Source organism: Balaenoptera physalus, assembly GCF_965194825.1.
Source record: "Balaenoptera physalus genome assembly, chromosome: 5".
Classification (NCBI taxonomy): Eukaryota; Metazoa; Chordata; class Mammalia; order Artiodactyla; family Balaenopteridae; genus Balaenoptera; species Balaenoptera physalus.
In genome coordinates this window covers 28,310,046-28,336,946 of record NC_138884.1, presented here as the reverse complement: position 1 = coordinate 28,336,946, position 26,901 = coordinate 28,310,046, and the positions used below count along the sequence as shown (strand labels likewise).

General features: G+C 38.7%; 1 pseudogene across 1 annotated transcript; it reads left to right on the top strand.

Annotated features, from left to right (window-relative positions):
• The first annotated feature begins 15,874 nt into the window (after positions 1-15,874).
• Positions 15,875-25,635, top strand: LOC309661452 (3-oxo-5-alpha-steroid 4-dehydrogenase 1 pseudogene; annotated as a pseudogene). Its single transcript has 2 exons — positions 15,875-15,880; positions 16,209-25,635. The product of its transcript is annotated as a 3-oxo-5-alpha-steroid 4-dehydrogenase 1 pseudogene (transcript).
• Positions 25,636-26,901: the final 1,266 nt, after the last annotated feature.

The following is a 26,901-nucleotide window of genomic DNA, read 5'->3' as shown; positions in this document are numbered from 1 at the left end:
TTGTACTTTTTCTTTTCTCTTCCTGGCATGCTCTTTTCAGATATTTACATGGATCCTTGCGGCACTGATTTCAGACCTCTGCTTCCCTATGAGCCTTTCACGTCACCCAATCTAAACCAGCATTTCATGACCCTCTTTATCCCCTGGCCCTGGTTCATTTTTCTGTTAGTACCTAATGCTACTCCAAATCTTTTGGTTCTGTACTTACTTATTTGTTTATTGCCTGTCTCCCTAGATAATGTCAAAGCTCCCTCAGGAGAGACATGGTTTTGTTGCTGCTGTTGTTTTAGCCCTTGTGTCCCAGGACCTGGTCACCATTTATCATGTCACATCCAAGGTTCTCAATAAATATTGTTGACTGAAAAATATATATATATCATTTAATTCTTAAAACAACTCAAAGAAGTTAAGAAAACATGATTAGAGAAGATAAGCAACTGGTCACATGGTTCACAGATAGTAAATGGAAGAGTTGGAATTTCAACCCAAGCGAGTCTGTAGATTTAAACAGCTACACATATTTATTGCCTTTGGGATGAGTGTGGGTAATTCCAAGAGAAGTGTTCAGCTTGAAGAAAGCAAGAACATATAATGAATTTTTAAAAATCCATGTGCACATGGACTATGGCAAGAATGGGTTCACTTTCTTTGGGAGAAAATGAACGGGAAAAATAAAGGGTGACTGTGAGGTGAGTGGGTAGACACAAGTCTCTAAATGTGTCAACATTAGGGGAAAACAAAACAATGAACAACAACGACAAACACTAAAGCTATCAATCTTCTAACTTGTAAACACCAGAATTCTATGAGTATCTTCTTTTAAGCCTGGTGAATGATGGAGAGAAAGTCATTGAATCAGCTCACACATACCTTTCTGCAATGGTTACCTGCTCCCACTCGGGGTCACCACCATCCAGTCAGAACACAGACCTGCTCTGTCAACCTGAAGACAACCACTGCTCCTGGCCCCTACCCAGCCAGCATCACCCTCAACTGTCTCTGCCATGATCGCATTATGTCTTTCCTCTTCATCATGATAAAATATACCCCTTTCTCCTGAGCTTTAAGCATATTTCAAGTTACTGGAAGCAAATTCTCCAAGGACCTTTTCCAGTCAAGTTTTAAATTCCACAAATTCTCTGACTTTCATCCTTTTGTGGAAGAACTATTTCACAGTTTGGTAAGTCAACATGAGCGTCTTTTTCTCATGCTTGGAAAAAAGAGCATTTACAATCTACCTCAGAGACACAGTGAGTAAAACCTCTTTCCTATTAAACACACAGAGCCATTCCTACAAGGCCACTGTCCCCTCACTCATGGGGGCAAGGAGTCCGCTTGCCTTTCCTCAACATCCTGACTACAGCCAGAAAAAGCCTTAGGCACTGGGGAGAAATGAAGGCCATTAGGTGCCTCCAAGCACAGACCAGATAGTTAATCTTGTTCAATGGAGGCCATTAAAAACAGGCAGTCAGAGAGGAATAGAGATTTTGCACCATCTTTCACAAGCACGCTACCAAGAACATGGCTATCCAAATAAATCATTGAGGTAACATTCTATTTAAAATTCTGTCTTGGCTCCCATTCCTTTCTTCAAAGCCTCATTGAATGCTGTTTTAATTTATATTTTCAAGAAGACATCACCTCACCATATAATACAAATGAGATATTATTGGTGACTGCATCTCAAGAAATATTGGAAACAGACTTCGAAAATGCAGGCAGGCATATTATAGAAGGATACACTATTTTTCCTGGAGGTGTTCACATATTCAATTTCTCACTCTCTCCAGGTAAAAAAAACGGTTTCATCCTAGACTCCTAAAGGTAGTGGTCCTAGACTTGAGTCCCAGGCCTAAGGGAGCACTGTGAGAAGTGCGCTGCTGCCACAATGTGAAATGAAGATGGGGTTATCTGATGGGCAGGACTACAGAGCAATTTGCCCTTAATAGATTGCATTTAATTTCACTTGCACAAGTTTTTTAAAAATTTTTATCAGAGTATAGTTGCTTTACAATATTGTGTTAGTTTCTACTGTACAACAAAGTGATTCCACTATTTGAGTCTGTGCCAGACACTGTGCCAGATAACTCCTCATACGTTATTTTTCAGCCCTAAAGTAGCACTGTGAAGGAGATATCATTTATTCTACTTTTATGGAATAAAGTCAAGGTTCAGAAATGTTAAATCATTTTCTCAAAGGGAAGAACTGAAATTTAAACTCACAACTTCTGATGTCATATATGAAAATTTCGCTGCTAGGTGGATTCCAATATCTTGTCACATGGGAAAAAAAAGACATAGACATTTTTCATGGAATTTTTGAGAGTTTCATAACTGACTCTTACTCCAAAGAAGGATTCCTTTAATTGGGAACTTGCCTTATATCCCAACACATATCTGCACCCCAAACCGGTCTTTCTCCTCTGCTATGAGTAGTTATTTCTACCTTAGCATATTTTTCTAGTCTTTAAGCATAGACACCTTGAAGCAGTCTTTGATTTAGTCTCTGTTCCATCTTTATGAATCTACTATCAAATTTTATTTTTTCTTTAAAATATTTTTCAGTTTTATCCCCTTTCTATCCATCTTACATTCCTCACCCTAGTCTAGTCTGTCCTGAATCACTGCAGTCACCTTCTAACCTACCCTCCTTTCCATAGTTTTTCATGCTTTCCACTGACTGCGCCCTCTAGGGTCACTTCGGAGTGTGCAGAATCCTGGACAAATACTTTCTGCAGGATCCCTGTCTATATAAACCAATTGATTAAAAAATATATTATAGAATTCACAGCCCCATTTGAGGTATAATGGTTTATCAATGGTGATTTAGAGTAATGTGTAGAGAAGAGACACGTACATATTTTTTTAAATTTTATGATCAATGCATGTGAAGATTCTTCAGTGTCCGGGCACCTTCTCTTCCTGTTCAAGTCCGGGAAATATCTCTTCAGGTTCTTTATTTTCCTGGCTAATTGTATATCTCCCACCATGAGAAAAAGGTAGTAACACTGTTACTGCTCATAATACCACTGTTCTTCAGGACTTGTTCATGTTGACCAATATAGACCTTCTTGCCCGTGACCTTCCCTAAAACCATTTATTTAATGCTGGTAGCAGAAACTAACACACCATTGTGAAGCAATTATACCCCAATAAAGATGTTTAAAAAATAAAATAAAAAACTATGGAAACCAAAAAAAAAAAAAAATGCTGATTACACCATTACTCAAGATGCTTTATCATTCATTGTACCACCTATGAACACTGGCTTCCAATGACTCTCACGGGTCATTACTGTGCATCATTGATGACGTTTACGAATGTAAGTCTTCTCCAGAGCATGCAGGAAAATAGAAATGCTAATTATTTCCTGGTGATGTTAATTTATCATTCAGCATTTTATAGCATTAACACAAAATAATACCTCTTCCTACCATGCGTTCTCTTGATTGGGGTGGGGGGCTATAATCACTGTATTCATAGAAGGTGATCGCTTTCAATTTTTTTCAGTTTTATTGAGGTACACTTAATATGGAAAAGACTGCATATATTTAATGTATACACTTTGATGACTTTGGACACATGCATATGGGTGCGATACCATTACCACAATCAAGGAAATAAACATATCCATCACCTCCAAAAGATTTCTTATGTCTCCTTGCTCTGTTTGTGTGTGTGTGTGTGTGTGTGTGTGTGTGTATGTTAAGAACCCTTGGCATGAGATCTACCCTGCTAAGTTTTTAAGTGCACAAGACATGTTGTTGACTATATTGTTAATTGTGGGCACCATGTGGTACAGCGGATCTCTGGAATTTATTCATCTTGTATAACTGTAACTTTATATGCACTGAACCATAGCACCTCATTTCCCACTTCCCTCATCCATTGGCAACCACCATTCTATCTTCTGCTGCTACAGGTTTGACTATTTTATACTTATACTTCCTATAAGTACCAGACTTGTGGCATCCTGTCTGGGCTCAGGGAAACCAGATTGAGAGCACTGCCAACTCCAGCTGGGCCTGGTACCTGACAGGAAATAAGAAAATTTTGTGAAAGACACTCCCAAGTATGGAGATTCTCTGAAACATGAGGCCCTAGGGCAGGGCGCCTCTTGCCTGAGTCTAAAAGTGGTAATACCTTCCTACCCAACATCATTTCCAGACAGCCTTCCTAAAACACTGCTTGTCCGAGAACTCATAATGTCTTGTTACTGCCAACTGTATCCATTATATCCTCTTATCTGCTCCTCCTGGTGCAGCATAATCTAATCTCTACAGTCTCTGCAACTCAGTTTCTCTCTGTTCTCCAATTCACATCATTCCCAGTTAAACGAGCTTTGACCATATCTTCCACGTTCATTTCAATTCAGGTGTCTTTGCTCACATTTTCCTCCCTTACTTTTCCCAGTCCAATCATATAAGTCCTATTCATTTTTAAAAGTTCAGCTCAAGTCCTAAGTCTTCTATGAGTACATTAATTCACACTATTTTCTCCATTTTTGTTATTATGCTGTGTTTAAAAGTCACTACTAGTCACTTTAGGATAAAACTGGTTGCTTTTTCTTTTCTTTGTGCATGTGAGCATATTAGTTATCTCTCTTCAATTAAACTATAAATTTCTTGATAGCTGGGAGTATGTAATACCCTATCTGGGATCCCTACAGCACTTTGAACAATATATATTGATTGAGAAATTCAGTAAAGCAAAGTATCACCAACCCAAAGCTGAACTTGGTCACTTTGTTAGAATAAGGCATTTCTTGTTGTTTAGGAGTCTCGGTAAAAATAAGTGATTAGGAAAATGGCAAGGAGAAAGTGAAATTTAGAGAATGATAAAGAGAACAGGAAAAGTAAAGGAAAAGACGGTTTTTGTGCCTACCTCTTCAAAACATATTTCATCTAAGAAGTTTGCCTGGTCTTTATTTTTCTCTGGGGAGGCCAGGTGATATGAGAAGTGAAGTCACTTAACCATGATTTCCTGAAGACATGTAATGCCACAGAGAGCAATTTAAAGAAAATAAGGTCAGGTCTTTATTAAGTGTGTGAAAAAAAGAATGGTAGATCAGCATGTTGTTGAAGGGAAAGCTGAAAGCAAACACAGAAATCCCCACAATTTCTCTGCTTATCTTTACTAATTGCATTTTAAGGCAAAGGCCAAATGATAAAATAGGACCTTTTATTTTAAAAATCATTATTAGATTCCTTCTGTATTTGTAACCTGTTGTTATGGAATATTTCAAACACATACAAAAAAAGAAAAAGGGTAATAAAATAAGCCACATGGACCCCTCACTCAGGTTGCAGTAAACTCATGGACATTCTTATGTCATCTCTACCTCCTAGCTCTCCACCCAGATCATTTCTAAGCCAATTCTTGACATCATATCATTTCAAATTACTATTTCAGTATATATCTCTAAATGACAAATACTTCCTTCACAAAAAAATCATAATATTTTCATTAAAAATACACACATACACACACATGAAAACATTTCCTTAATACTATCAAATAGCCAATGTCACATTTTCCAAATTGTTTTGTGATTTTTAACATTTTGTGTATTTGAATTAAAATCAAAACAAAGCCCATACATTGGACTGGTTAATATGTCACTTGCATTAATGTTTCTTACCTCCATTTCATGTTGTTGTCATTGTTGCTTTCCTTGCAATTGTTCCCTTGCAATAACTTACATGTACCGTATGTTTCCCATAGTGCATTTTACTGATTTCATTCCCTGTGGTATCATTTAACATGTTCTCATGGCTCTGGCTCTTCTGTTTCCTCTAATTTGACAGATTTAGGCACTTGAATGTTTCACATTTTTGTTTGTTTGTTTTTTTGCCAAAACTGCTTCATAGGTGGTGTTGTTACTTCCTGAAGTATATGTATTTACTGACTTACTGTCTGATTCTCTTTTTGTAATCTTAGCAGCCATTGATGAACATTGCCTGGATCAATTTATTCCTTAAGGGTTGGAAAATGATGATTTGCCAATTTTATTGTTCTGTACTTGTTAGTGGGAATATTTTTAGAAATAGAAATTTCCCTTCATCAGCTACACGAAGGTAATAGTTTTATTAGCAAAAGTTAAATAAATACTTGATTCCTTCCATTTATTTATCTATTTTCTAAATAAAAAATTATTTCCCTATCTCCAATGATGATCAAAGAGGTTCTTAAAGTATCATTATAAACTCATGAATTTAAATATATTTAATTTATTTCAATCTCTTCTACTTATTACTCTTATTATCTCAATTTTGGTAAGTGGTAGCCTGTTCAAGTTGGCTTTTGCACCCTTTTGACAGAATTGTAGTGGTCTTTGATAGCATCCATGTTTGATAGTATAAGGCATTCTAGACACATCTTGTATATTCCTACCCCAGACCTAGAAGCAGCCATTTCTCTGGGGGAGATATACATACATACATACATATATATATGTATACATATAATACACATGTATAACAGAAAATATATATGTGTATTATATAACACATGTATAACAGAAACTATATATGTGTATTATATAACACATGTATATATTATTTATTATATTATAGTGAATAAGATTATATATTAATAATATATGATATATGGTATTATAATTATACATATATAATTATTAATATATAATCTTACAAATTTATAGTATCATATAAGTATATACATACATCTTTTTCAAAGACAAAAATCATCATGAAATCATACAGATATGTCTCATTCAAACTCCAGAATACACACTTTTGGCTTATCCTCATCAATTTTATATCTGTGTCTTTTTATTTCATGCCAAACACCCTGCTGAGTCTAAGTTTTACCAAGTTAGCCTTATCTTACATCACACACACGTATGAGATGTAGTAATGACAGATTGTAGTAATGTTAATGCTGCCACCAAAACTGTGATTACTGAAAACATAGTTGTACCATCAAATTACTGTGACTTATAGTCATTTGGAATAGTTCCTATCTCTATGGCTGTTATATCACCTGGTTATACATCTATGTTTGTCTTATATTGCATTCCACTTTTTAAGACTTGTTTCCTAAATTTTAATTATAATTATTTTAAACATTATATGTTTACAAAGTCCAACCTATAAAACAAAGTATATCCAAAAAAGTATTACTTCTATACCTTATCCTTTCCAACCTAATTTCTCCCTCCTTTTACAGGAAACTTTTAATTAGTTTAATATTATGGTTTACTGTCCTATTTAATGGTAGCATACATAAAAGCATACCTTAATCCATCTTGCTCTTTTCACTTATACTAGCACCTACTCCAGAGTACTACATAGGACTGTGCTGTCCAAAACGGCAGCCATCACATATAATCATTTAAATTTAAATTAGTTAAATTTAAATAAAATTAAATTTTGTTTAATTTTCAGTTTCAGTCTTACTTGTCTCACCACATCTGATCTAACTACTGCTGCTACAGAATGTCCAACTTGCCAAAAAAGGTCTAATGCTGAAGCCTCCTGGTATGGTACCATCCCTTGAAGAAACCAAGCAACGAATCTCAGCCACTTGATGGCAAGTTGATTAGATTCAACCCCTTCCTTCCTAGAAATACAAAATTCATTCTGGCCAAGATTGACAAGTGCTCTGGGTATGGTTTTGCCTTTCTTTCCCGTAGTTTCTCAGCCATTTGAAGACTTGAAGTGTTTGAGCTATCGACATGGGATCCTGCTAAATAATTCCTTGGACCAGAAGACGGCTTTCCATCCAAAGATGGGCAGCTGTGGACACTAATTATGGGTTTCACTATCGCCTACCACATACTGCACTGCCCAGAAGCTACTTGCCTGATAGACTAATGGAAAGACTTTGTGAAGGCATGGCTGAGACACCAGCTTAGAGATAAATCCATGTGAGACTAGAGTACAGTCCTTCAAGATGAGTTTCAGCTTAAATTAATATCTATTTTATGCCACTATGTCTGCTATAGTTAGAATAATTAAGTCCAGGAATCAAGGGGGTGGAAATAGGAATGACTGTGCTATCACTCATGATGACATATTTGAGGATTTTGTGCTTCACATCCCCACAATTTTCTTGGTTCTGTGCATCTAGAGTTCCAACTGTGGATTCCTTGTGCCAGGGAACCAACTGTCAAAGTGTTTCCGTATTGGCAGGGTTAAGAGATGTGATCATCATGTGGATATTGGGTTATCACTGTATAAAAGGGTGGGGGAAGAGAGAGGAATGTGCTTGGCACTCAAGTGATATACTGGGCATCATTTTGTATATGCATGCTCAGTTTCAATGGGAAATGGATGAGTATAGTAACCGCAGGCTGATAAGGACATGATAATCAGAGGCTCAGGTGGGAGGGTCTGAGTTATCTTATCAGGCAAGCCACCTATACCATCAGAAGTGCTAGATGAGGATGAGGAGAGTCTAGGGTAAGTGGTAGAGAAAAGAGATGATAAATATCAACAATCTCCTTGGAAACAATGGCAGCAGTGTTGGCAGAGGTCACTGAGAGGACGTGACTTCCAGTGGACCCGTGCACTGGACCCAGGTACTTGGAGGCTCCTTACCACCTCCCCTGTCCTTGGAATGTGTGTTCCTCCCATTGTTCCAACACAGTAGCTGCTTCAAGGACACAGCCTTGCGTTGTTGACACCATATGAACTGGATACATGACTGAGCGCCATTAAGGCTTCTGTGTAAACTCTTAAGATTCTGGCTGGCAGGTGCAGAGATCTACCCATCTTTCAGCTGCCCAAGACAAGCCTCCTATGTAAGTTTCCTTGCATATTAAAACTGCCACCTACCAACATGGAGCGGTCTGTCTCTTTGTTCAGCCTCTCCTTGCCCTCTGTGAACAGGAGCCAGTTTCAAATTTCATTTGGGAAACCCCCAAGGTTTTGAAGCAACAAGTGAACACTGCATTTGTCATACTAACTTTCCTCTTGTAAAGTTCCCCAGAAATTGGAGCTAACCAAAATCATAGGGAAGCTGTCAATGAACAGAGAAAACTTACCTGGAAAAGTGAGTAGATCTGAGTGGTGTAAGGGGTGGACTCAATAGATACTGTTGGTATGCCACAGAGATACCATTTTCTAGGTACTGTAACCATCTCCCAGGTTCTGTGAGTGCTGTCTTTTAATGGCTCACACCTCCAGCTGTCTGCAGAGAATTGCCTTAGGCTGATGGGCGCCACCTCGCCCAGAAATGCCTGGGAATTTATTCACCCACCTGCATCAGGGTTGACCTATAGTCAATGACTATGGTATAATAGCTTAGCCTCCCTGCCCCTGTCTGGGTGAGAAAACCTCTGGGGTGCAACTCATGCTCCAAAGGATTCCATAGCCTCAGGCTAAGGCATGACTTCCCATGACGCCATATCTTTGCCTGGTCTTCTCCTGGTGTTCTGTTTTCCTTTTTCCTTTGCCTTTTTCCTGAATAAATCCTCAATCACTTGCAAAAAGGAAAAGTCCCCATCTCGGAAATCCAACCTAAAACTATATTCACAGTGGTCTTTGTGTTACTACTCTGAATCAATTGTGTTACTACTCTGAGTCAATTGTGTTTCTATGTGTCCATGTATGTGTGTGGTTGTGTAAGTAGAGGGTAAAGCCAGTGAATAATTTTGTGATATTCTGTAAAATTCTACCCTTCCCAGTATCATTGAAAATGAGATTCTTGAGGAAGGAAAAAGTAAAAACAGAGGTAAGGTACTAGATATTAAAATTAAAAATTTTGTATTTTAATTTTGATTGGAAACATCTTAATGAGATATTTTTTCTTAAAACATTTTTTTACAAAAACATATGTGCTAGCTCTGTCGATTGAAAAGACCTAGAAATTGTGACAGAGTCAGTGGCAAAGTGCTCAGATTGTCTTGAAAATACTATTTCCCACTAAAAGTAACCAGTGTTCCTTAAAATTATGGCTGATTCTAAGTCTACGGCAGGAAATACAGCTAAGCCTGAAACATCCTGCAGTAACAGACAGTAAGGCGATTAATAAACACCACCAAAAGTCAACTTAAAGAGGCTTTCACTGGCCAAGAATGAGGTAATTTTGTAAGGATGACAACTGTAATAAATTAAAATACACCAAATATGCTTAAATCCATGCATTAATAATAATACTAGTGGGCTTCCCTGGTGGCGCAGTGGTTGAGAATCTGCCTGCCAATGCAGGGGACACAGGTTCGAGCCCTGGTCTGGGAAGATCCCACATGCCGCGGAGCAACTAGGCCCGTGAGCCACAATTACTGAGCCTGTGCGTCTGGAGCCTGTGCTCCGCAACGGGAGAGGCCACGACAGTGACAGGCCCGCGCACCGCGATGAAGAGTGGCCCCCGCTTGCTGCAACTAGAGAAAGCCCTCGCACAGAAACGAAGACCCAACACAGCCAAAACTAACTAAATAAATAAATAAATAAAAAATAAATAAAAATAAAAGGAATTCCTTTAAAAAAAAAAAGTAAAATAAATATCCTTTAAAAAAAAAATAATAATAATACTAGAACAAAGAACAACAACAAAGAAAACTTACTGTTCACTGGCAGACAATGCTAGAGAATTCAGTTCAATTAAAGATAGTAGAAATGGCTAAATCTCTTGAATATATCATAGACTTTGCAAAGCTAGAAATGGCCTATCACAAATTACTGCCTCATCTACCTGTCTAAATTCTTAGCCAATTCTCAGGAATATTTTTTTTAGTGTCTAAGGTAGTACAATTCAATTAGGTATAAAAAAAAAACAATCAAAATCAAATTGCAAGCACATTGTTAATTTATAATTACAAAACATCTAATAAAAATGTATTTTATTTGGTATTCCCATTAACCATATTTCTAATATTGAAGGATACGAAGTATAATTTTTTTTTTAATTAATTAATTTATTTATTTTTGGCTGTGTTGGGTCTTCGTTTCTGTGCTAGGGCTTTCTCTAGTTGCGGCGAGTGGGGGCCACTCTTCATCGCGGTGTGTGGGCCTCTCACTATCACGGCCTCTCTTGTTGCGGAGCACAGGCTCCAGACGCGCAGGCTCAGTAATTGTGGCTCACGGGCCCAGTTGCTCTGCAGCATGTGGGATCTTCCCAGACCAGGGCTCAAACCCGTGTCCCCTGTATTGGCAGGCGGATTCTCAACCACTGCACCACCAGGGAAGCCCCGAAGTATAATTTTTGAATAAAAGAATATCAGAGTAAACTTGGAGATCATAAGCCAATAACCCATTTTACAGATCAAGTATCTGAGGCCTTTCTCCCTATTTCTAAGACATCATCCACACAGCTATGGTAGGAAGACGTCTCCATCAGAGTCGAATGTTGGTTCTAAAGAACATTGCATGTGGGAACCCTTTTTCCAACATGGCAGAAGGTCTGTTTTTATTATCACTGCTGCATACTGAGTTCTTGTCCTAGCCTTGGGGTGTGTTGGAAAAACATTTTATTTTCCTTCTGCTCTATGAATTGACAGGCTTTTCTTCAGCAAATATTTTTATGGCTCATAATCCTTACAATGAGGAAGTTACCAAGGTGGGATGCAAATGTATAAACCCTTGCCCAAACCTGTTTGAGGCTGTATGGAGGAAGAAAAGGACTCTGCTAAACAAGAGAAAAGTAGTTGGGTTGGAGGTGGGGGGGTGTGGGGAAGGGTGGGTACGAGCCTTGATTAGGAAAGAAGTCCTGCAGAGAGCTGTGGAGTATTCTGGAGACTATTGTGTCCTGGACAGGCTGGGGGTAAAGGGACTGATCGTGGGTTAAAAGTTCACAGATGATTCACCTGACACTATAAACACATGTGTTGGAGGAATGAATACAGCAACATTCCAGGCAGGACAGAACAGAGATGGGAAAGTAAAACATTATAAAACTTCTCACCCTGCAAAGGCAGAAACCCTTATGAAATTAAGTTGATAAAAGGCTCTTAAGTTCATACGTGAAATTAAGTAAGCTACTGATGACAAACCCTTTATAATCTCAAATATGTTTGACAAGTCTTAAATTATTCATAATAAAAAAGAAATCAAGCCATTAGCTTTGCTTGCAAGAACACGGTGTTTTCTATGAGAAGACTACTGTCGGCCAGACCCCTTTTAGAATGAGGGGTACAATTCTTAATCTCAAAATAAATGTGGAAGCATATTTACCAAAGAAAACAGAGTTGATTAAGTCAGATCCAACTACAGTGAGCTCCATAGGAGTGTTTAAATTCTTGGACTGCTCTGTAGCTTTCTGTTGCTCAGTTTCCTCGTATATAAAATGTAAAGCATCATATAGATCTCCTAAGATTGCCATCAGAGTCAAAACAAATAATGCCCGCACGGCAGACTCCTCTGTTGTCCCAAAACACCTCCCTTTTACTAAAACAGCAGAGGTGAAGAGTTGCGACAGAGACCTATGACCCCAAAGCCTAAAATATTTACTATCTGGCCCCTTATAAAAAAAAGTTTGCTGACGCCAATCTAAAACAGTAAGAGTAGGTAAGTCCTTGAACTTTAAGGACTCACCAAGCGCCTAAAATTCTGAATTGCCTCCTATTTAATCTTAGCAAGAACGTAGGGATAAACGCTGAACCAAGTTTACGTAATTAACCTAGAGCCTATATTCTCTTGGAAACCATAATTCGTATTTGAGGAGTAATCCCAAGGATGCACTAACCTTGAGACTGTCCAGGTTCCAGTACATAAGAAGTTAGAGATCAGAAAGCTACATCCCTTGATTACTTTGTTTTATTTCTTCATGGCAATTCCTTACAGAACTACAATTTGAAATGTTGACCTCAGTCCCACAAAGAACAATTTTGCATCTTAAATAGAACTCATGTTCAAGTACTTGTCCATTATATTCTGACATATTCTTTGGGGGATCGATGTTAAAAGGCCACTTTAATTGTCTCTCTACATGTGACAATAAGACAATGTCAGAAATATATGGATTGTATTTCTACTTGTAATAAAGTTGCCTTGAATTCAATAATAGAGACAACTTAGTTCTTCCTGGTAAATTCTTATACTTTTTAGTGGGATGAGAGCTGTATAATTCTTCACACTTCCCTGTTTATTTCTGACCTATGGGAAGACAGAAGGATAAATGACTTGGAAGCAGTGAGCTAGCTGAACCTGAGGCTTCCTCTTCCCTTAGAAGCTCAAATTAAATTCCCAGAAGGTTGTCAGGTGCTAGTTACTGGCAAGCTGATTTTTCTCCACCTACAAAGCTGCTCTTATGTTCATCTCATAACAAGAGAGAATAGTAATGAGGCAGGTCCCTTGCCTGGAGCAAAGGCCCGTGGGATGTCCAGCCAGACTCAGCCCAAGGCTACCACTGCACCATGATTCAGAGACCACAGGGGACCCGCTGACCCTTCTGCCCATGGGTTACAGCCAGCACCTAGTGACACTGCCTGCTCTCTTGAGCCCTTTTACTAGGAAACTCAGCACTAAATTCTGTGGCAAAATGCCCAAGGGCTTATGGGCTTACGATGTAAACATTTCAATAGGCATTATGGTTCTTATTTTTCCTCTTTTTAAATCATTACTTTAATGGTCCTATTATGTCTATTATGATAAGCTAGTTCAAATCCTTTTGGGAAGTAAATAGAGTATAAATAATAAATAAGTGAAATAAATAAATTCCTTTCCTTTGCCCAGCGTATACTGTATACTTTGGAAAACATGAAGAAACATCACTGCTCTCCAGGAGATTTCAATATCCATTGGGGGATGAGGTTTAACCATATATTAAACCAACTAGAGAGTATCTTAAGACTACTTATCATTTTTACTGCCAACTGTCTGATACAGACTACCTATTATAGAGATTCAGAAAAAGGTGGGTTCAGTATAAACAGAATTAGTCAAAGAAAGCTTCATATACGGGATGAGATACATTCCATGTAATGTCACATCTCTAGCTCCAAGCTCCCCACCAGTGTGCCAAATAGATACTGATCCCTTCTTGCCCCAGGGTAGCTGAGGAGGTGTGAAGCAGCAAGGGTAGCATCTGGCTGGGAGCAGCCTGTTCGGAGCTTGGAACAGCCCTTGATTTTACCCTAGTGGGTCACATCAACATTATCATTTTTCTTGTGTGAAAAGCAGTCTCATGACAGGGTCTAGGGAGAATGGAACTATTTTACTGTATTAATTTCAGCTTCTCATATCTGATTACATTCAGTAAAAATTTCCTTTAAATGAAATTCAGCTAATCTGAATCTTTCTGGCTCAACTGGTTGGCTTTGCAAACAGTTTACAAAAATTTACAGTCTCATAAAATCAGTCACTGTGCCTATTCGCTAGAAGCAATTTTGGCCAAATAAATAGTTCATTAGTTCATCCCCTGTGGGTATTCAATAGTTGATTGTTGCTCCCATAAAAATAATGTTTGCTTCCCACTACTATGCAGGCAAGCTTACTTTCCACGATGGCTGACATGCACATATATGTACATATATATATATAAATTTTTTACATATATACAATCTGTATGTACATGTGTCTGCAAATGACACCTTATATCACTAAAAAAGAGGAAAATACACTTTGATTTATTATCATCAAGCTTCCACCTTCACATTGGCCAGTTCAGGCAAAAGTTCAAGTTCTTTCAGTGAATGGATTCTTAATCATTTTCCTTACACAAACAGTATGTTTACATCATAGAACTGAAAGTCAGTGAGAACCAAATAACAGAAAAATTCCAAATGTTCTTGGTTGGCCATGTTAAGAATCCACAAACATGAGAAAATAACTGACAATTTAGAAAAAGAAAATGGAGAAATAAGGGGAAAAAATGAAACAACTCTATGTTGCAACAATGTTCTGAGTACCAAAGACTTCAATGGCAAGGAAGGGACTCTAGAGGTAGCTTCCTAGAATATTATCCAGCCCTTCAGGCATGTGCCAAAGACCCTTCAAAGGAGAACCCAGTGACAGCTTTCAGCTGAAGCTGCCTGGTGAGGTGGCCTTAATGCATCCCCTGTGAATGCTTCGAAGTTCACACCCTACACAAATGCAGAAGTGCTTTTGTTTCTTTCCTTATTTTGTATAAATTTCCCATATATTAAAAAAAAACCACATAATATTCTTCAGTTAACTCCAACTTCCTATAAGTGAATTTTCTACAGTCAATAGAAAACACCAACTCCCAAGTATTCAACTGTTATTGGGTTCTTTATGTCTACAATGAAGCCTAGATGAGGGTCTGGCAAACTTTTTCTGTAAAGGACCAGGTAGTAAATATTTAGGCTTTGTGGACAATACCCTCTGTGTTGCAACTATTCAACTTTGCTGTTACAGGGGGAAAGCAGCCACAGACACTACATTAACAATGGCTGTGTTCCAATAAAACTTGATTTATGGACACTGACGTTTGAATTCCACATAATTTTTACATATCACAAAATACTACTCTTTTGATTTTTTCAACCATTTTATTTGTTTATTTACTTATTTATTTATTTATTGGCTGCGTTGGGTCTTCGTTGCTATGCGCAGGCTTTCTCTAGTTGTGGCGAGCAGGGGCTACTCTTCGTTCAGTGCCTAAGCTTTTCATTACGGTGGCTTCTCTTGCTGGGGAGCACAGGCTCTAGGCGCGTGGGCTTCAGTGTTTGTGGCTCGTGGGCTCTAGAGTGCAGACCCAGTAGCTGTGGTGCAGGGGCTTAGTTGTCCGCGGCATGTGGGATCTTCCCGGACCAGGGCTCAAACCCGTGTCCCCTGCATTGGCAGGCGGATTCTTAACCACTGCGCCACCAGAGAGGTCCTCAACCACTTCCAAATATAAAAATTTTCTTATCTGTGAGCTGCACAAAAACAAGCTGTTTGGAGCCTGATAGATATGGTTTGCTGACCCCTGGCTGAATCACTGGTTTTTAATGTGTGGCTCATAAACCATGTTGGTGAGTGAGAGAGGGGCGTTTGGAGCACAGAATCATTACAGGGAATCTTCAAACGAAGCAATGTCTCTAAAGAAATGACCTTCTTAGGTACATGCTATCTATTTTTCCAATGTATGTACATTCAACTGAAATTAGCAAAATAAAAATCGTAGTACCTTCAAGCAAGTTAACAAGGTAGTACAAGAGAGTCAAACAGCTCCCGCCCAGTCCGCGGCGCGCCCCCTGAGCTGGTGAAACAGGCGGGGTCGGCGTGCCCACTGCTTCCCGGCCGCCAGGGCGGCGTGGATCCCGGCCCCGGCGTTTGACAGCGGGTCCCGACCTCACGTAGCCGCGCCTCCCGCCGCCCCCGCCGCCGCCCCCTACATGTGGCGCGTCGCGGCTGCCCGGCCATGGAGCACGCCTGCCATCCCCCACAGTGGAGCTGGCCGGGCGGTTCCTGCTGGACGCGCTCGCGCCCCTGGAGCGCGCCCTGGGCTTCCTGTGCTACGTGCTGCTGAAGCTGGCGGGCTCGCCCTCCGGGCGCTACGCCGCGCCGCGATCCGCATTTCGGCTGCGGGCGCGGGCCGCCTGGGCGGGGCAGGAGCTACCCTCGCTGGCGGTGCCGCTCCTCGCGTGCGCGGAGTGCCTTATCCTCTGGCCCAACTGCATCCTCCTGACCATGTTCCTCATCCATTACGCGCAAAGGTTTTGCCTTGTGGTTGACAGGCATGCTGATAAACATCCATTCAGATCACGTCCTAAGGAACCTCAGGAAACCAGGGGAGACTGGATATAAAATACCAAGGGGGCGCTTGTTAATACATCACTGCAGCCAACCACTTGGGAGAAGGCGTCGAGTGGTGCGTCTACGCGCTCTCCAGCGGGTCCATCCAAGGCTGGGCTTTTGCTGTGTTCACCTTCTGTGTCCTGCTCACCAGGGCTCAGCAGCTTCACCAGTGGTACCACGAGAAATCTGAAGACTACGCAAAATTCAGAAAAATTATGACTCCATTTTTGTTTTAAGGTCGTTGTCAATGGGGTTATCTTCAACTTGAAGCTTTTCGATCATGTTTCTCTCGGGATGATATAAATGAATTTATGTGATTTTTCTGCTACTTCACCTTTTGCAAGATTTGCTCTAGGATTTTTTTCCACTAGCAAATGTGTAAGCTACCTAATAACAGTCTAATCAAACTGAAATCGCAGGTTGAAGTACGATGCTGCATACCAGGTCACGGGTCTGGAACTCTGTAATTGCAGCTTGACCCTCCTCTGATTTTGGGTTTGCCTCTATGGACCAAAACATTCTCTACCCCTTGCACAACCCCCTACAGCAATGGGTTTAAGGTCAAAGGTGATGTTGTCCCCTCCCCCTATGGAGGCGTGTTCTGTCTTCATGTCCCTCTCATCCCCCTATGTCTGAGAGGCCTGGGTTCCCACAGAGTACCCACCATAGCCTCTCACCGTTGGATGCTAGGCAGGTGGAGAAGTTGGGTGTAGGGAGAGGAGAGGCCCAGCAGAGGCCGGTGCAAATGGCCTCTGGCACCTGCTCCAGCCTGGTCCACCAGGTGACTTCACTGGCAGGACAGGGCACTGGAGGCATTCTTAAGGAGCAAGCTGCTGGGTCCCCCATGAAAGGGACTTCTTGGAGGCCCTCAGCTGGGAGCACGAAGGTGCTGCAGGGCAGCCCTCCCATCTCTGGTCACTCGCCATGAGCCATAAGGAGTCTCTGGCTTGGGATAGTTTTTCTTCCTCCTTCTAGGTAGAATTAGAATTTTTTAAAGGCACTTTTTCCTTTTAAGTACATCTCAATATTGCAAAACTATAATTTGAAGCAGAATTTCTTATTTTAGATGCACTCAAAACCTCCACGGAGATGAATGACAGTAATAAAATGTACTACGTATTGCCAGATATGTAAAAGAAATCTCCCCACTGGAAGGCTACCTACTGAGTCTCTTGGTCCCTCTGTGAAAATCCAGTGAACACATGGTACAGACCCCTCCTCTCCTGGGACAGCACTACCTCTATTGCTCCCGCATTTGCAGGGGTGGGAACCGAGGAAGGTGTAAGTGGAGAGAGTCCGTGTTCACTTATGATCGCTAACGATGCTGGGTGGCAGAGGCCTCCAGGACACGCCTGACATTGTGTCCCGTATGTTCTCCGACCGACTGCCACCTTTGGGTAGGGAGCAGGCCCTCCTGCCCCCTGCACCCCGGGCCCCTGGGCACCCCATTGGCTCCCTCCCCCCTTCTCCTCGTTCATCTTCCCAACCAAGGGCTCGCTCCCCATGAGTTTTCATGTAGAAACTGTTCTTGGTGTTAGTGGTTTTTAGAGTCCCTGACGGTTTTAGAATTACCCGGAAAACTCTTCCTGATGTGGTTGTACTTCATTTTTAACTAAAAATTGAAAGCTTTTGTGGGGAAATTTTATGATCAAATAAACTTTGGCCCTTTTTCTGACTGAATTAATTACTTGAAACCATAAAACAATAAATATTTAGGATCTCCTCCAGAAAACTCAAACATGTGAGCAAGTATTGACTGATTTGGGCCCCTGGGCTCTGGAAGGTGTACCTGGCCAGAAAGATGCTTGTCTGAGAGCTAGAGATACTCACTGTGATTTTTACTTCTGTTGGTGCTTCTTTTTTATTTGAGTGAGCAAAAGTTTGGGTTAAGTGGGGATTTGATGCATGGTTACTACCTCACTAGCATGCACTGGGTAGATGATTGACATAGGAAGAGATCTTGCTCTATCTTGTCTGCCTGTCTTCCCTTTGCTATAAACTGTAACTAGCAAATTATGACAATTTGTTATTGTGTTAGTTATAATAATTCAGGAGATTAATAAAATTACTGTTAAAAGTTAAAAAAAAAAAGATAGTCAAACAGATTTTAACCCACCTATTCCTAAGAGTGGCTGTTTTACTACTACACTGAGAGTATAGCAGTTCCAGTCTTTAAAACAAAATTAGGCACAAATGAAAGAATAAAGAAGAATGGAAGGAAAAAGGAAGAAAGGAAGGAATGAAGAGATGCGTGAGGGAGGGAATGATGGAGGGAGAAAAAAAGATCTGAACAAGGCAAGAGAAAGCAAGACATAAAGAGCGTGATCTCATTAGAAAAAGATACCGAACAATTACAAGAGAGGTAGAGAGAGACAGACATTCTGTAAAATAAAGCTCTCATATGTTTGGAGAGATGCTTCCTAATCTTTCCAGTACAGAGAAAATCATAACATTAAAGAAACTAGACAATAGAGTCACAAGTACCATTAATTTCATAAGTACACTTTTTAAACCTAAATTCCTTCAATCACATGCAAAATCTCAAAGGGTGTCAGGAACGCCAGCCTTTGTGTCAAATGCAAACTTTTATGTTTGGGGAGAAAAAAAGTAATAAACTGAAAGGGCTTGGGGTGCTAGAAAGATTATAATTATGTTAATAACATGATAATAAGTTAATAGCCGTGATAGGAGTAAGAACTAACATTGATAGAGGTCCACTTTCGGATCTCATTGAATAGATGCAGTTAATTTGGCAAGTTTAGAGAGAAAAAAGCATATCTGGATACTTGAAAAAATAAAAAGCATGATATTTACAGAGAAACCTAATTACAGATGTGTTCGATTATGGCCACTGCAATTTATTATGTAATTAAATTACTAGCCAAAAGACCTGAAATCCAGCTGTGAACAAATATGCTAAAATTTAAGTATATATCAAAAACCAATAGCATATGAATTTATAATGTCATATAATTTACTGCATGTTACCACATAATCAGATCCTAATAATTTAATCTTACTCTTTAAAATGTCTAAATATAATTTATACTAATTGTATGGTTTCTATATATTGAAAGAATACATATGTATGTGTGTGTGTATATGTCTTTATTGGTTTCCACTGTGCAAACAAAATCTAATATTATAAAAATGAAAAACCAACTTGTTAAGAACAAAAATATTGAGAGAATGAAAAAATTAGAATGAAAAAGAGAGAAAAGAGAAACAGAGAGGTGAAGAAGGCAAAAGAAAAAAGAGTAGGACCAGCAGGAGAAGAAAGGAAAAAAGAAGACTGGATGTTTGGGGCCTGATGATGCGTGGAAGAAGTATTGCTATTTTACTCTTTCAAGCCAATACTTCTGGAGAAGAGGTGTGACAAGCATGATTATCTACGAAGAATTAAAGAGGGTTTGAACACAAATAGTGTTTTAAGACACTTCACTCCACAAACTTAGTTCTGAACCTTCTATTAAGATTCCTTTGAATACAAGCCTCTGGTACACTCAGTGGAGAGGAAGAAAAATTTATGATGGAAGCAATTTATCTTAAGACATGGTGGGGAGGTAGGAGGGATGCTGCCATACTATTTACAAATGACGCTTCCAGACCTCTGTTATCGTAACAAGGAAACGATATGGATTTCACCCTTCTCTTTAGAACGTACTGTTTTAAAATAGCATAGGTAACATGCATGTTTTCAATAAAGGTATTTATTCCTTTCCTTTACCATCCTTGCCCCTTTTCTGTGCTATTTACTAACAGTAGCTGTCAGTAAACTGACTAGTTGTCCCCTTAATATACATTCTCCTTTCTTTTATAGTAAGAGAAGTTTCAGCAGGGGACTCTGTCACATAGCTGAAGACAGTATTTCCCAGTCTTCCTCACTGCCAGATGTGGTCATGTGACTAGGTTCTGGCCAATAGAGCATGAGTAGAAGTGACTGCAATTTCCAGGATCCACCTTTCAAAAGAATAATGTATTATCTCTCTCCTCTTTTACTCCTTCCAAGCTCTTCCCTTTTCTTGAAAGCCCTGTGATGGCAGAAGCTAGAGCAACCCTACTTCTTCCCCACGTCTATCCGCATTACTGTACTTTATATTTTTCCCATAGCATAAATTGCCTTCTAATAACATCATGCATGAAATTATATAACTAAAAATATATATTAGTTACTCACCAGATTCACTGTTGTCACTCTTCTATAGGAAAGAGCAGAGTTGTTTCTTTTTTCTGTTCTGTTTCCCTAGCACCTAAAACACCTTAAGATACATAGAATGTACTCAATAAATAACTGTTGAATAAATTAATATTCATACAAAGAGAATCAGGAGAGCTTGTAAAATTAGAAATCTACAGATACTCTTGAAATCTCTGGCAGCAACATGTAGTTGAGATTATTACCACTAAATAAATTGTTTTAGATCTTTGCCTAAATACTGTTTCTTGACATGCCTACTATGTAATTTCTGTTTCTGACTTTTTGCTTGCTTGTTGGTTATGTATCAATATTAAGACAGTATAAAGAAAAAAGGGAGAAAAGACATAAATTAGTTAAAGGATTTTTTTTTCTTTCAATCAAGGCCCACAGAAGAATGCAAACCGGGATTTCACACAAATAAAACACAAAGGATTTTTTTGGTGTTGTTTTTCTTTTCTTTGCTCTAGACATAAAAATATAAACTATTAGATTATGGCTTTGGGAATTAAGCGCAGAAACTTTAAACTTTCTTTAGTAAATATGATAAATAATATATTTGCTTCAGTGCATTGTGTCACTATTTTAGGGGTGTGAATTTGGACATAGAAGAAAAGGAAAAGGAAAAATATGAAAAGAAATGAAGGAGGGACTTCCCAGGTGGCACAGTGGTTGAGAATCCGCCTGCCAATGCAGGGGACACAGGTTCAATCCCTGGTCCAGGAAGATCCCACATGCCATGGAGCAACTAAGCCCATGTGCCACAATTACTGTGCCTACACTCTAGAGCCTGCAAGCCACAACTACTGAACCCAAGCGCTGCAACTACTGAAGCCCGCATGCCTAGAGCCTGTGCTCCGCAAAAAAGAGAAACCACCGTAATGAGAAGCCCGCACACCACAACGAAGAGTAGCTCTCCACTCACCACAGCTAGAGAAAGCCCATGCACAGCAACAAAGACCCAACGCAGCCAAAAAAAAAAAAAAAAACAGAAATGAAGGAAAATAAGAGTAAAGGAGAAATATATTTATATTAGGCAAGCAAACAGTGATATTAAAAGAAGACAAATTTATACATATTACTTACAGAAAACTATTTCTACTATTTCATTTATATATGTAGAAATATAAAATTAAAACATAACAGAAAAGAAAAATATAAGTATTAGAAATATGAAAATAATATAAATATAAATGAATAATTAAAACAAAATAAATATGTTATATAAATAAATTTAAATAAATATATGCAAACATATACAATATATAAACAAAAATATACAAACATAAAATAAATACATAATAAATATAAATAAATATAAAATATGTAAGTAAAAGAGAAAAATATTAAAATATAAAAAATAAAATACAAAAGAAACATAAAATAAATCCTCATTTATTTTAGATTGCCACATTGTGCTCTATAGCATGGTAATTCTATAATTTCTTCAGTCATTGCATGACAAACAATACTTTAGTGAAAATCCTTTTGCATGCCTCTGTTTTCTATAACAGTTGTCAGGAATTGGAGATACTGAGTCATAGATTATATGCAATTTTTAAAACTTAGTAGATACTATCAAAATTACCCTTTACTGTCATAACTCCTATTGGAACAATCATTTAAAAGCACTTAAAGACTAAGCATTACATACCTCTAGAGGTTACTACCCTACTAAAAGACAGACTATACAACAGTTAGCTCCATTTCATTAGGAGAAGTTAAGTCAGGAAGAAATAACTGGTTTCATTCCACCTTCTAGGATTAGGAACAAGTAGGCTTCAACCATTCATAGAAAAAATATTTAGGGCCTGTTTTTGACCAAGCACTGTTTTAATTATTGAGGACAATATAATGAATAAAACACAGTTCTTAAAAACAGGGTATTTACATTCTAGTTAGAAAGAGCAGTCAATAAATAAATGACTGAGTATAGACTATGAGACATGGTGACAGGCCCTATGGAGAAATATAACCCTGGGTAATGCTGCTGGAATGCAGGGCTTAGAATTGCCTACAGGGTGGTCAAGGCTTTTTTGGATAAGATGGCACATCCTGAAGGATGTGAGAGAATAAAGCATATGGGTATCTGTGGGAACGGGCCTGCAGAGAACAGAAACAGCAGCAAAGCCAGTGTGGCTGGAGGCAGGGATAGGGGGAACAGGTAGAAGACGAGGTCAGGGGTTGCAGGGGACCTTGATAAGGTCTTTGAGTTTTACTCTGAGTAACGGGGGATGTTTGGAGAAGAGGAGTGACATGACCTACCTTTAAAGGCAGCTGTATTGAGAGTAGAGTCTAAGAGAGAAGGATAGAAGGAGGGGCTCAGTATCCCAACTATTGCAATAAGCGTGACCAGGGATGGCAATGGCTGGAACTGGGACGGAGCAATAGCATGGTGGAAGTGGTCGGGTTCTTAATTCCAATCAAATTCTCTTCTTTGTCTTCCTGAGCATCAGTTTTTATAATAAATGCACAGAATATTTTTATACACACAAGAGATGCAGATCAAAATATGTACCATAAGCAATACTCAGTGAAAAATGAACAAGTGAAACGAAGTTTTCCATAGAGTATCCTTTTATTGTCTTGGAGTAGATAGATGCAAAACCGGGCAACAGGTAGACCTCAAAGATCAATCATCCCAGTTTCTTAAAATCAACTCTACGTTGTTTTCTGCCTGAAAAAGGCCAAGTAATATTCCTTTTATTTCCTTATCAGACTTACTAAAAGATGTGTTCCCTTCTCAGCATGCAGTCAGAGCAATGTTTATGGATGGTAGCTGCTAAGGACAAAGTGAGTTTTTGGACAGTGATATATTAATTCTATAGGGCCAAAAAGGCCCACAGATTATGACCATGGAACACAAATGAATGTTTAATTTTATTAGAAGGTTTGACCTGTGTCGACATCTCCCCTGAGAATAATTTACATTTATAGTTGATGGTGGTGATGGTGTGTGTGTGTGTCTAAATAACCACCCCTAAGTATTAAAAATACTCCCCAAATGGCAGTTTCTTGTTGTGTTTTTTTTTACTATCACAGTAAGCAGACATTACTTTGAAAAGTAATTTGTCTTCAGTTAATTATAGTACTTTCTTTTTTCAAATAAACCACTGAACTGGACATATTCTGAAGGACCAATAGGCTTAATATAGTGAGCCATCAACTATTTAGATCCCTTTGTTTTCAATCTATGCAGTGACTCTGGAGGGGAAAAAAATAAAACAGGACTATGCAATTCAACAGCTCTAGAGAAAGGCTTCTCCCTCTCTGTTAATTTCTCAGGGTATGACAAGGGCCTGTTTTTGTCCCAGACTACTTCCTCCGGATCTTAATGAAAATGGCTAATATTTATTGAGAATTTATTATATGCCTGGCATTGTCCTAAGACTTAACATAAATTAGCTCATTGGATTATCGCAATAATTATGATTAATACCATGTTAGATTTGGAAATTGCAGCCAGAAAGGTTAGGCAACATTCCCCAGGTCTCTCAATGCAGTGGGCAGAGTGCAGCTCTCAGTGTGATTGCAGAGACCCTTCACCCATTATACCACACTCCCTCCCACCCACATTTAGAAAATTACTCGTCGACATTCTTGCAAACTATAGCACGTCATCATTTCTGGTTTCATATCTCCTGTTCAACTTTATCCTTCAGCTTTGAGACTCACTGATAGGGTCCTTCTGCCTTGACTTTAACAGGATGTCATTCAATTTCTCTCATTTTTTTAACCATAATAATTCACTTGGTAGAGAACATATTAAAAATCAGCATGTTACTGACAAGGAGCTATAGACCTTGAAGGGGCTGTATCTTCCTGTTTGTGATTTCATCTAATCTGAACTGGCAACAAAATTGATAGAGCACAACCAATCTCATTTTTTTCTCAGTAGCCCATCCAATAAAGATAAAAATGTAAATCATTTGATATGTGTGGATATACACATAAATAGAATTTTTCAACTCCCCATTTCCACCTCAGCCACCCCTTTTACCATAATGACAGCTGCTAAGCTTTCCCCATCATGTGTGATATTCATTTTCATCAGGTCTATTTCTCTCTGAACTTGTCTTTCATGGATGAGGACCTAATTACCCTTAGATCCTGTTATTCTCTTGTCTTGTGTATGTCAGTTGCTCTAATGACCCCATGGCGACAGGAAAAAGATAATTAAGATCACTGGAGAGAAGGGCAAATAAATAGGAAGAGATGAAAAAGCTACTGTGGCACATAGGAAGCTGAAAGTCAGATGTTTTAAGGGAATTCATTTTTGGTTATCAGGACCTGCTTTCTAGAGTACTCATAATTTTATTTCCTTGTGTGTTTCTTTTCAGTCCTCATCTACATTGTTTGGCCTGGTGAAAGGAATATGGCCTAGGGAAACAGAAAGACTTTTTTTAAGAGAGGATCTGTCACAACTTAGATGTGTGATCCCAAGCAACTTATTTAACTTACCTCAGCCCTAGTTTTTTCATCTATAAAATGGAGATAATCATACATAAGAAAATGGTTGTTTTAAAGAGTAGATTAAGTTAGGTATACAAAGAATCTAGGACAGAGAATGGAACATAGTGTGCATAAATGCAAACATATACATGCTTAGTAGACATAGATAACCGCTCCCCTTCCATGTTTATGTTCGTTCACCTAATATTTAATATGGATTTATAATGATCATAACATATATATATATATATATATATATAAAAATTTGAACATGCTGTCTACAGAAAAGTAAATTTATTAGCAGTGAGTATATATCCATAGACAGAAAGAAATGATTTGAAGGATTAGGGCTTAGAATGTAAATACCCTGTTGTTAAGAACTGTGTTTTATTCATTATATTGTCCTCAATAATTAGAATAGTGCTTGGTCAACAACAGGATTCAGTTCTTGTTTAATAAAGAGAGATTAAAAAAGAAAGCAAGCCTGAAAATGCCATACTTCAAAATGAGAAGTTCTAATATTATTTCAGAAGAACTTCATTAAGTTCTAATAATTAACAAATATAAATTAATACACGTGGATGTCAAGTCTAATTCTAGGCAAGTTGAAGAGATACTATAAGCTTTAATAAAGTTTTCACATCCTGAATTGATTTCCAATAAAACTAATTTTTAGCAAAATACATCTTTTATTTGGTTTCTCACTATTTATTCAGTGATATTTCCCCTTGATAGGAAATATTTCCAGAAAGATCGCCAGTGAATGCTAAAATGAGGTGAAAGTTCTTCTTTGCTTCAGTTAGAAGCCCTTTCATGCCAATACCTACTTTATTTGCTTATTAAACCTCCTATAGGCATGTGAATATTTAATAAGTGTACCACACAACAGTGAAGGGTCTCCTTTTTGTTTCAACCAAAGCTTACCACTCTCTTTCCTTTCAGAAATGAAATGCATTCTTTGCTAACGCTTCTAGGACTAACCATGAAATGGTGGGCAAGTTACTCAATGACGAACCAATTATGTTCCTCCTCTACAAAACAAGATTAGAGTTTTCTCTATGATCCTCCCAAATTTTTTTCACACTTATTAAAAAGATATTAGACAATTATTTACTCTGTACAGAGTACTGAACTAGGACTCAGAAGAGGGAGAGAGAGAAATAGATGAATATACACGGCCCTTCCCCAGAGGATTTATAACCTGTGAGGTCTATCATCAAGGAAGTTAGGCTCCATCTATGGGTCAGTCCTCTTCTTGGAAAAGAATGAAGTTGGGTCTCGGAGACTCAGTGCTCTCACTGACCACTTATGACCAGCTCATAAATTGACAGCCGGTGAGAATGTGGGTGTGACTTACTTTCTCTAATCACTATAACCAGGAAAGAAAAGCAGTGCTCTTATACCACTAATTGACATCTTTGGTTTCTTTACGAAATGGAGATTACAACACTTCTGACATATAATTATTGCTTCAGATGACTTTGATTACAGCTTGAATAACCACCTTTAGTGGTGCAGCAACCTTTAGGTTGCTCGATCCTCACATTGGACCATCTTCCCCGGATGATATCTCACTTCTGTTTGGAACTCTCTATTTTCAGCAGTTTA